The sequence below is a fragment of the Octodon degus genome, unplaced genomic scaffold (assembly GCF_000260255.1).
Source record: "Octodon degus isolate 3935 unplaced genomic scaffold, OctDeg1.0 scaffold00604, whole genome shotgun sequence".
Taxonomy (NCBI): Eukaryota; Metazoa; Chordata; class Mammalia; order Rodentia; family Octodontidae; genus Octodon; species Octodon degus.
Window position 1 is genome coordinate 55,417 of NW_004525180.1, and position 11,414 is coordinate 66,830.

At 37.7% G+C, this 11,414-nt stretch overlaps 1 long non-coding RNA gene across 2 annotated transcripts in view; it reads right to left on the reverse strand.

The window, feature by feature from the left end:
• Positions 1-1,356: 1,356 nt before the first annotated feature.
• The window catches only part of LOC111814828, an 18,371-nt gene continuing 8,313 nt past the window's right edge, over positions 1,357-11,414 (reverse strand). Inside the window, exons 2-4 of one of the 2 annotated variants that reach the window (XR_002819709.1) lie at positions 8,671-8,752; positions 5,516-5,655; positions 1,357-1,568 (exon numbers count right to left, since the gene is read on the reverse strand). This is a non-coding gene — a long non-coding RNA (uncharacterized LOC111814828). Of the gene's footprint in view, positions 1,569-4,186; positions 4,276-5,515; positions 5,656-8,670; positions 8,753-11,414 lie in introns of those variants that run through there. The other variant, XR_002819708.1, reaches the window with a different exon arrangement.

Genomic DNA, 11,414 nt, shown 5'->3' on the forward strand with positions numbered 1-11,414 from the left:
GAAAATACAAGACAGTCACACTGCTAGTTTCTCTTAATTAATTGCAAAGAAAGCTCTGTGCTAATAACATTAAGAGGATAATTTGCTTATGCCTTATACTTTGAGTAACTACTCTGAAGACAACAATATGCACAATACTATCTAGTGTTATTCAGAAATTTACTTTTGAAATTGTGTTTATTTTTTTCCAAATAATAATAATTAATGTACATCAATGGTAGTTGAACTAAACATTGCACCAGTGAATTTTGTGGAAAACTTTACTTCATAAACGAGGCAAATTCAGGGTCCTAGCTGCCTGGATTGTGTGTGCTCTTGCTGGTGCACATAGGCCTTGTCCCTACTCCTTCAATCAACACATCCCCTCTCAGTGCTCTGCCCAAAAGGCTCCTGCTGCCATGCTCAGTGCAGTGGGGAGAGGGCCCTGCACACAGCATGGGACTTCCTGTGACTGATGGGATCCACATGTTTGGCTTCATGTCTCATTGCTGAAACCCTACTGGTACACTCTGGCCAGCTGGCCTTGCTGTGTCCCTCCAGGTTCACTGGCTCAGCTATATGTGGATGGGACACTTCCTTATGATCCCCAAAATTTCTCCCATTACATTGGAGTGAAATGTGTTTCACTTGGCGTTAAAAGAAAGCCTTTAACCTAGGACACAGGGCTCCTTCTTCAAGGCAGTTTCTGGTACCTATGGTGACAGTTATGGTTGCTATACTTTGAGTTAGCAGCAGAATTCTCCCTCAGCCCATTAATACAGGAGAGTACTACCTACATATTTCCAAGAATAATGATCACAGTGTTTTGTCAATAAGAAGTCAGCAGAAGCTTAAATAAAATGGAGTATCATTGGGCCTAGACCTTTAAGTCAATAGTGATATACATCTACAGGATCTCCTAAGGTACACAAGAAGACTAATAACAATGGACATACCTGATCTTCAGCAGAGGAGCTAATTCTGTGTTTGGTTGAGGAATCAGTAAGATGTTTTAACCTTGGTCTCATTTACATGTTAATATCAAGTAATAACCCTAGTCTTACCCTAAATTTCACTATAAGAGAAATCTCAGCTGATACAGGATGATCACTATGAGTTTGAGCTCAGTAGGGATACACAGTTTGTTCAAGATCAGACTTGATTATATAATGATACCCTGTGTAAATAATAAAAGAAAAAGAGCGAATTTGGTGAATGCTTTGAGCCTCAGTTTTTTCATCATCATTAACTCAAGAACAAAAATGAACATCGAACATTCTGGGAAAATGGGAGAAACATCAAATTTGGAAAAAATATTCTTCCTTCACAGTGAAAACTCTCATCAGTTTGGGGAATCATGAACCATCGAACTTACTGTGCCTTTTCAGCTCATTAGCCATGGAATAGACAGTAGCTTCAGACACAAGAAAACATCCTTTGAGTTCATGAAACTTCTCCTTAGTCTTCTCCAGCTGTGATCGTAAATCCTGCTCAGTATATGAATTACTTAGGTCAGCCTTTGAATGACAAGAAGACCTGATGTGTAGTCCCATGATGATGGATGGTGGTGGAACAGGTAGAACGAGAGACTGTGGACATAACCCTAACATATGATAAGTTCAAATGAAATGAAATCAAATAGATTGAATGAGGACTGTGATACAAAAACTATACTTACTAACTTACTATTGAGATGAACAACACCAAGAACCCTTGAGAATTCTTAACCTTAAAAACAAGTATCAAGCACCAGAGCTGAAGGTGCTGCCTGTAGCTCAGACTCAAGCAAAGCAGGTAATGTTGACAGTTGCTGCCAGGGTAATAGAATGTGCTGATGTCACGGAATGTCAAGAAGCCCACATTTCCAGCAGCTTCAGCTATGCAGGTATCAAAGCTACTGTGAGTCTTGTCCCAGAAGACAACTGGTGACAAATGCTTGGTTGTTCCACAGTCTTATGTCCTAATTTATGTTGTCTCAGGGCAACACCTATGGCCTCTTTCCAGAGACCAACACACTTTTCACAGCGCTCATTCATATATATAAAATAGAAGAAACCATTTCCAAACATACTGTGCTTTCCTTAGCACTGTCTAGAAGATATATCAATATTTCTTTATCATTAAAGTACACTTTAAGGATGTTTTCAGGAAAAATATTAAAATCACATAATTGCAAAAATGCAAAAAAACATCAAAGTGCTCCTCTCTGAGTTTTACTCCATTATTTCTAAATTCCTTAAAATTATAGATGAAGGAGTAATGTATAATAAAATAGAATAAAATGTTTTCATTTTCAATTTCTAACATTGCTTCTCAGTATTATTCTTGCCATTCTTCAATTTTATGTTGGCTTGCACTTTAATTCCTGGGATGAGAACCATCATTACACACAACTTAAATCTGACCTCACCACCTTTCAACATCCAGAGAGGTTGGAGGTGTTGATTCATGATTTTTTCATTGCTCCTTTCTACATCGCTAACTACCGAAGAATGTACATATTTGAGATTTTATTCTACTCCCACAAAAGCTTCTTACCAGCAGTCAAACTGAATACAATTATTTATTGTATATAAGCTTGAGTATGTCATTGAGTTCTTAGAAAAGATTTGTAAATATGTGACATTTTGATGTCTTCTTTCTGTTTACAAAACAGAGGCATAAAACCCTTTTCATGGAATATGGCTCGATCTGTCTGAGGGAGGTAGACTCAGGTTGTTGATCTGTGACTGAGTCCCACTACCTGAACTTATCAAGATCCACAGCATGGACCCACGGTGAGAAAATCCCACAGTGAATATGCCCAATGGAGTGTAGAAAACAGAAAGCTGAGGCTGAACTGAGAGGCAGAGGCAGGATGGGAGCGATGCCCTGTGCACCTCCTTACTCTCTCAGCTGTCTTCTCCACCTAGGCATCGGAAGCCTCTCTGTTGAGCTGGGCTCCTACAGAAACCAGATCTGTTCAGATTAATTTCTGTGCTTGCTAGAGTGGGAGGTACAATAAATACAATCATGGACCATAGAGCATGTAAAGGAAAGAGAACCCTAGCAATTGCTTGGAAAGATGGTCTCTTTGATGACAAACTGTCTTCCAACTACACTGTGTACTAGTATTGATTTTAGTTATATCTAAAAACCTAAAGAAATTCCCAACCAAAATTAGCAGTGATTATCATTGGAACACTAAATAAAGGATAAATTTTGTACACAATGATTTCAGAACATACTTTTTTCTAAAATGCAGTATTAAACTGAGCCATCTGCTTGGCACTACCAAAGTATCTGTCCACCACCATCAGGTCCTTGTATACTCTACTCTGCTTATGCTAGATTCTCCTAATCTGGGATCTACTTTCTTTCACAACCATATTTCCCAGTTTGTTAGATACATTGAGGACTCAAGATTTCGCTACACCTCCCTTGTGTGCTTGACATAATGCTTTTACCAAAAGGCATTACATGGGGACCAGGGATCTAGCTCAAGGAAACTGAATCTGCCCTGCAAGCACAAGGGCATGAATTCAGTTCCTGATACAAAGAAAATAAAAAAAATAGCATGACAGTTCAGCTTCACTAATTTAAAGTCCCAGTTCTTTATCTTCATAGAGCATTTTTCTAAGACAGGGTGAAAGAAAGGCAGAGCAGAGCTGTTAGCTGATTCTCATTAAGGTGCTTATTAATGACTTCAGCATCAGAAAGACAGAATTTTAGTAATACCTTCCTCCCTACACTTTTACTAGAAATACAAAATATTTTTTAAATTATTTCTACTCAATTTAATTTGAAATTTGAGGATAAAATAACTGCCGCATGTGTAAAATATGAATACTATTTAATTTACCTTCAAAAGGGAAAAAATAGTGAAGTTTGAAAAGCATTGATCAGAGAGTATAGGATTTCATGATAAACTTGACAATGATAAACTTACACATTTTGTAAACTTGCCAATTCATCTTTCCTGCTGTCTAGAAAATACAGAAGTGTTCTGCAGTTATCAGTTGCACTTTCAGATCTCGGCAGTGTACTACTTTGACCCCACCTTCACTTCTCCAGCTTGTATTTCTCCTTTCTTTTCTTTACTTTTTTCCTTTTCATTTCAATTCTTCTTTCTTTCTCTTTATATTTTCTTTTCTTTCTTTTTTTGATTCAGGGTCTCACTCTATAGTTTAGACTCTCCAGGAAATAGCTAAACAGCTCAGGATGACCTTGAACTCCAAGTGATTCTCCTACTTTAGCCTCCCAAGTACAGAGATTACCGGCAGGTGCCATTATGGCTGGCCAACAGCTGATATTATTCTGAGCCTTCAGACATCATTATTCCGAAACAGGTCATGAAACTGTTAGAAGGAAAGAAAAAAGGAAAATCAGCACAAGCATTGGTATATGCCTACATAGCACTGGCTACTTCAAGTGTATTGAAACTCACTCTGAGGAGGCAGTGGTCACTGAGACTCAGAGCCCTTGAATGCCGGAGAGATGTTTGACTTGTGTCTATACACAGTTTCCAACTAAGAACCAAACACTGAGGAGGCTCTCAGAAGTGTTCATTCAGTGAATGCACAGAAATATTTCACCTCTGACTATCACAACTGTATTTCGAATCAAACATCCTGTCAGATATGCGGTCATTCTCGCAGAGAAAATCAAATGACCTCCACAAGCCATCCAAGCCTTATGACATTCCTTGCACCTGTGAGCACCAAAGAAAAAGGTGACTCTCCCCAGGGTTTCTTCTGCTGGATCACCTTGTCAAGAGGAACACGGTCTCTGAAAAATTCACCTACATTCTGTGCCAAGAAGGGCCCTCGGTTGAGGGCATTTACTATATGGTTTTGAAATAGTGTATGTTAATCATATCATGACTTTTATTTCTCCACTGAACCCTCACTGATACTTAAACTCTCAGGATTTTTTAACAAAGTATAAAAAATGAAGTAATTATTAGCAAACATGTGAGAAATGCTGACAGCATGCAAACTTTCCTCAGCAGAGAGCAGAAAAGGGCACAAGTGCCTAGTTATGAAGCACAAGCCCACTATCCTTAAATTCTCTCCATCAACTAGTGCAGAACTGCTAAACATGCCAATAATTGTATTTTTTGTTATTGTTGTTTTTGTTTTTGTTTTTCCAGGCCAGGGACTGACTCAGAACCATGTGCCTCCCAGGCAGGCACTTAGGCCACTGAGCCATTTTTCTGGCCCCCAAATTGTGGCTTTCACCTTCTCTAAGTTTTGTTTATTCCCTCAGACCTCATATTCCCTTTATGGGCAGTAGGGGGCAACTTTCAATTCTAAGCCCAGATATCATGAGCAGAACCTCATGTTCATATCATCCCTGGATTTGTTTTGGGGCTTGCAGGCTATATAAACCTGTATTATGTCCACATAGTGGAGCTCATTGAGCAGATGGACAAATTCACTGTGGAGTACATTTGTCTCCTACTCAATGCTGCTTAACTCATGCTATTTCTGCTAGAGATGGATGCAGGGAGGCATTCCTGGGCTTCCCCTGAATTTTCTGAATGCAAAATTCTTACCTCATCCTCTTTAGTTTCTACCAGTCTCATAATGACATTGTCCATTCCAGGATGTCCTCACCCTCCAGATCTGCTGACATTCTTTCCTCCACCTACTCCTTCAGTTCTGGCTTCTCACCAAATGGACTCAGCTCAGGTTCCTGTACAGGACATGTTGAGTACACAAAAATTCAGTATTTAGGTGGAATCCTCATAAAACATAAAAACACTTCACACCTCTGAGCGATGCAGCAAAAAGGATGCAGGGAAGGCCTTCAGGGAGAGAAGATCTGACTCTTAGCAGTAAGGGAAAGGAGACACAGAAAGACTAAGAATTTATCAGGCATTAAAAGAGGTATGGGGCTGGAGAGATGGCTCAGTGGTCTAAAGCACCTACTTGGAACAAGCTTGGCAAGGCATCAGGGACCGCGGTTCAATCCCCCAGCACCACATGCCAGCCAGCCCCGCCCCCTGGTATGCTGAGCTGGCCACACACACACACACCACTCTCTCTCTCTCTCTCTCTCTCTCTCTCTCTCTCTCTCTCTCTCTCTCTCTCTCAAATAAATAAAAAATAAAAAAAATAAAAGAGGTATGGAGAGTGTTGTACTCACTTAATGTCGCTTTCTTCTAACCAAATTTTTAAAGACTTAAAAATGATAAAATTTGAACTCTAATAAACACTCCCTGCAAATTATCTATCTCTCCTCTAATCATATATTTTTCTACCAAGTTCTTCTTCTGAGCTCAGCCCACAGGTTTATAAGTACAAGTTACCAGCAAAGAGAAGTCAAATCAAGCACAAGTAATATCCACTAGTCTTAAGGTCTCCCAAACAACGTCCTTCAAATAAAATCCTTCATTTAGATCTCTGTAAATACAATATTCTACTCCCTAAATTGTTCATCTAATAGTAATTTAAACTTGATAAATGTTCTGCCTATGGTTGCTTTACTGAATCCCATTCATGGTGAGCACGGATGAGGGCCATGACTGCAAAAAGACTTCCAAGAATGTGGGAAGTGACAATATCCTAAAAGGAAAAGCAAGGGATGCTTACACAATTCTACATATCAATTAAAATCACTGAAGTAATATTTATACCGGAAACCTCAATATGCATCATTTATACAAGGAATTTCAGGTATGTACTCCAATATGTAACAAGATAGTTATCATTTTGCTGTTGTGAAACTGGAAGATTTACCCCGGGAGGGTGAGGAGAGACAAATAATGTTTATTGTCCCACAGACAACATGTGACATGGAGTGCAGAATGTCAACCACAGGTGTGGTTATAGCTACAGATTTTATAGAGTCAGGATTCCTGGTGGTCCTAGAGGGATGAACATTTCCTTATTTTTGCTTGGAGTGTATATGTGTAGTATAAATTTGCATAATAGGGTAGAAGTCAGCCTGTTCTCCCTACTGTGTCCCTTAATGGGCTGGGATGTCCTGTCTCACTGGAATGAGGGAGGAGAATGTTCCCTAGTGCACACACAGCCCCCTCAGTCCAATATGGCTTTCTTAGTACAAAATGGCCACAACTCTGCCCAGAGAAACATTTTACAATTGAAAGAAAAAAAAAATATTAGTTAACTAAAGCATTGGTCAGTGCAAAAATTGTTACTTCATAAAGCAGAAATACCAGCTAAGAAAGAGGGTTAGAGCAGACCAGATACAAAAGCTACTAGTACTGAACAACTGATAGGAACACATAAGTGGCAACAGGCAAAGGGCTGGCAGCTGAGAGAGATTTAGGTAGAATCTAAAACTTCTCAGGGTTGAGATTTGCAAGATTTTCACACATTTGTATCTCTTACCTCTAGAAACCCAACTAGATTCTCATGGTAAAAATATGAAACTTTCTTAAAGGCCTAACACTAACAACTCCAGAACTTACCCAAAAATTCAATGAGGAATACAAGATAGAATTTGTTGTGGGTGTTGAAGCTGGAAATTCGTTATATATGTGAGGGCAGGAGATGCACAGGGGCTAAAGCAGTCAACTACCTCAGTCTTAAGGAAAGCATGTTGCTGGGACAATTTCAGCCATCAGTCACTATGCAACTTCATTTCTCTTTATACAAAACTTGCAAAGTCATTAAAAAACAAGCTCACTATATTTATGAGATGTTTTGGCAATCAGGCAAAGAAGCCTTTACATGAACTCAGCTCTTGTCTCTTGTTTTTCTTTCTACTGCAATTTCTACTTGGGTATACTGAGAGATCAATAAGTTCCCACATTTAGAGGCCTGACCAGGGAGCACTCGTCAAAGGTAAAAGTTGGCAGCAGGAACACTTCTAAAAAGAGTGGAGAAGTGAATTTGTTAGGGCCCCTATTCATCACAAGTGTGCACTGGTACTGGCACCATCAGGTGTCAAGCTCGGGGTTGGAGGCTCACTAGAACCAGAAATGGGTTCACTATGACCAGAGGGATTAATGAGCTTAAAGAGAAAAACAGCCTTAAGAGAAACCAAAAAGGAAAAGATTATGTAAATTTAGAGTTTCAAGAAACACAGATGTTCATAGATGTGTACATATTTATATAAAAATGTTTGGTTTTTTTTTAGTTCCTGCATTTACTTTACTTTCTAACACCACAAAGGTCTTAGCAAGGAATACTCCTTTAAAATCAAGTCCCAAATGGAACAAGAAGGGTAGTAAAAATGTACCACTGATAGTGTAAATCCTCTAGGTTTGCTCAATCCAGGAAAAATGGAGAAATTCTTTTAAATTGCAAGAGGCTAGGTCTGAGTGGCACAGGGATAGAGTCAGGGGGAGTGGAATAAAACACATTCAAGAAGGGTTCAGCATTCAGGACCTGGGTAGACACAGCTGGGATTCCCAAGCCACCTGAATCCATCTACCAAGTCCAGCTGCAACTGTTGCCACATGCCACCAACTAGAGTCCATGTACCTTGAGCTAAATAGAAGGGTAATGACTACTGTACACATAGTCCTCAGCATTCATTGTTTGTACTCCTGGGAATGAAAACTTGTTTAACTTAAAATAGTGACTGCACTTGAAATCTGGGCAAGAACAAAACAGCAAGCAGTTAAAACTAACAGCCTACACACAGCAACTGTCACTATCAGGTGATATCTCCCATGTGGCTTGGGGAGGAGGAGTCTGATTAAGGGAAATCTTTCCCAGTACTAGCAGTTTGACCAACCTTGAGTGATACAGCAAAAACAGCAACCAGAAGTCGAGTCCCAATATCAAAGGTTCTCAGGTTTCTCCTGGTGTCATCCATGCTGGTTATACAGGGAAAAAGAAGGCTTTTATTTTAATCTAATTGAAATACTGTTCAAATTACTTTACACTCATATCACTCAATGACTCTTTCTTTCTTGGACAACAAATTTAAAAAAATAAATAATAAAAAGGTGTATATTTTGTTAAAAATAGAAATTAATTAATCAAAGTGAAACCAAAGCATTCTAAAGGGCTTTTCAGACACAAGTGTAGATGGTCTTTGGGTAGGGCAGCTACAACTTCACAGGAACAAAGATGTCAGACTGTTGACCTGGAGGCATATGAAGGGCCATTATACCAGAGGTAGACCCGCACATAAAAGAAGTAAATAGAGAGGTTCTCTCTCTCAATCACAGTTAACACTATAAGAAAAGCATTCACATATTCCCCATAAGGTGATGAATGTAAAAGACCATTTCCATCCTAAAAATACAGTTTAATTTTGGTTTAAAAAATCATGTTTTCTAAGATTTACATTGATGAAGGTAATTTTAATGATTACATAAAACTCTCGATTCCTAGTAAAGTGGAACCCTGTTTTACAGTCCTAAATTCATATGGTACCTAAAAACTTTGATATTTTCCAAAAAAATATAAACATTTGAAGTATAGTCTAAAAGCACTGGAGCCTAAGAAGTAACTAGAGTTTGAAATCCCATTTAATAAAGGCAGGCCTGATGATGGCATCCAAAGGGTATAAGCTATGATAATCTCTTTAGATTTGGGAAAATTTATCCATCAGATACATGTGGTGTCCCAAACAGTTGAGATCAACTTAAAATGATTTTCAGGCTTTATTTGGTATTATTCATTGGCTCCAGTGAGATTTTGGACTAATATCTCTGGTGTTATTGATGGTCATATCCCTTCATGAAGTTAAATTAATTTGCTTGTCTTCACAAATGGTCATATTAGGTTAAGAGTGTGATGGATTCCACTTTCAAAAATAGGACACAGGCTTCTCACTGTATGTTCAAAATTCAATTATAAAAATGAAAGGAGAATGAATCACTCCCACTTTACTTGTCAACATATACTATTAGTTGTTTAAAATTTTGCAAAACATGGAAGTACAGCAACTGTAAGATAAATCAATCAGGTAAAGAAAAAAAGAAAAGCTACTCTGTGGTGGAGTATATGCTTGTGTTTTCTCAGAGAATGTTGAATAATCTATGTGGATACCAGAGTGTGATGTTAGGTAATATGAACACAGATTTGCAGAAGAATTTGACAATGATGAGGCTAGCTTTGATCTGGGGTGTACTGAAGGAACTGACAAAATGGAAATCTAACATCTAAATAGGTGAGCAAATGTATAGAGATAACTGACCTAAAAGTTACCAGTATTTTCAAGACAAAATATAATACAAGACATGCATATTCATTGTAAAGAAAAGATTGTATTCCAACTTTTTCTGATAAGAAATCTCTGCTAATTAATAAACAACAAAATCTGACTACTCAGTTTATAATTATAAATTTCTAAACATTATAATACGTTTATTATAGTTCAATTTGTTCAAAAATATACTTGAGTATACCCTGAATTTGTGAAGATAGTTATTTGTGTGTTTGGTATACTTGTTTACAATTATATGTCATTCTATGAACATTTGTTGCTCTTTTGATCTGAACTCAACAGTTTTTCTCTTCTTTGAATATTTGTTCATGATACAATTTAGAATGTAGATTTGAAAGGAGGCTTTCTCTTGAGTTACTAGCTGGCCTAAGTGATATAAAAATTGGTTTACTTACAGGTCATCAAAAGATTTCAGATAATTAACAAAAATTCCTTAGACTTGGGAGATATTATAGGACAGGACAACAATTAGTGACTAGAAGGGTGACCAGTCTTTGCTCAATTAGAAGGAGCGCCCAACAATCTCCATAGTCTCTTCGGAGATACTCTTATTAATTTGGTTATTGGTCAAAAGATAAAGATTTTCAACAAAATTGCAATTAGGTTTTCTCACAAAAGACACACTTGGCATAAAACTAAATTAATAAATTAATGTTTTCATGATTCTATAGTAATTCATTACCATTAATCTAATGGTGCGTTAAATGCATTCATGATTCCAGATGCAGAGGACTTCCAAAGTGTGAAACTAGTACTTCGTATTGTGAAAAAACTTTCCTTCAGATTCAGATCTCTGGCTGTAACAACTGCTTGGACAAAACAGATGATAGAATTTCAGACCTTGTATATAGCATTGCAAGCAGTGAACATAAAGGAATAATTTCTTTAAAGTAACAAGGAACCAGGAAATAACAATGCAACAGCTAGAAGATGATGTAAAAAATAAGATTAATAAGTATCTATGAAACAGCTGGAGTCAAAACAAATCACAAAAAAATGAGTATCTGCAAATTTGTAGCAGAAAATTTTGAAAGTGTGGGAAAAGAATCTGAGATGCAATAAGATAGGCATATAGGACTCCAGTTAACCATAATAAAACTATATCTATATTGAGGAACACAATAATCAAAATCCAAGAGATTGAGAAAAGAATGTTAAAAGGAGCTAGAGAAACAAAACTAATTGTTTATAATAGAAAGCTCATCAGAGTCATTGCAGATTTCTCCACATCAACCATCAAATAAAAAATGGCATAGAATGAAATATTTCAGGTCCTGAAAAAAAACAACTCCCAACCCAGA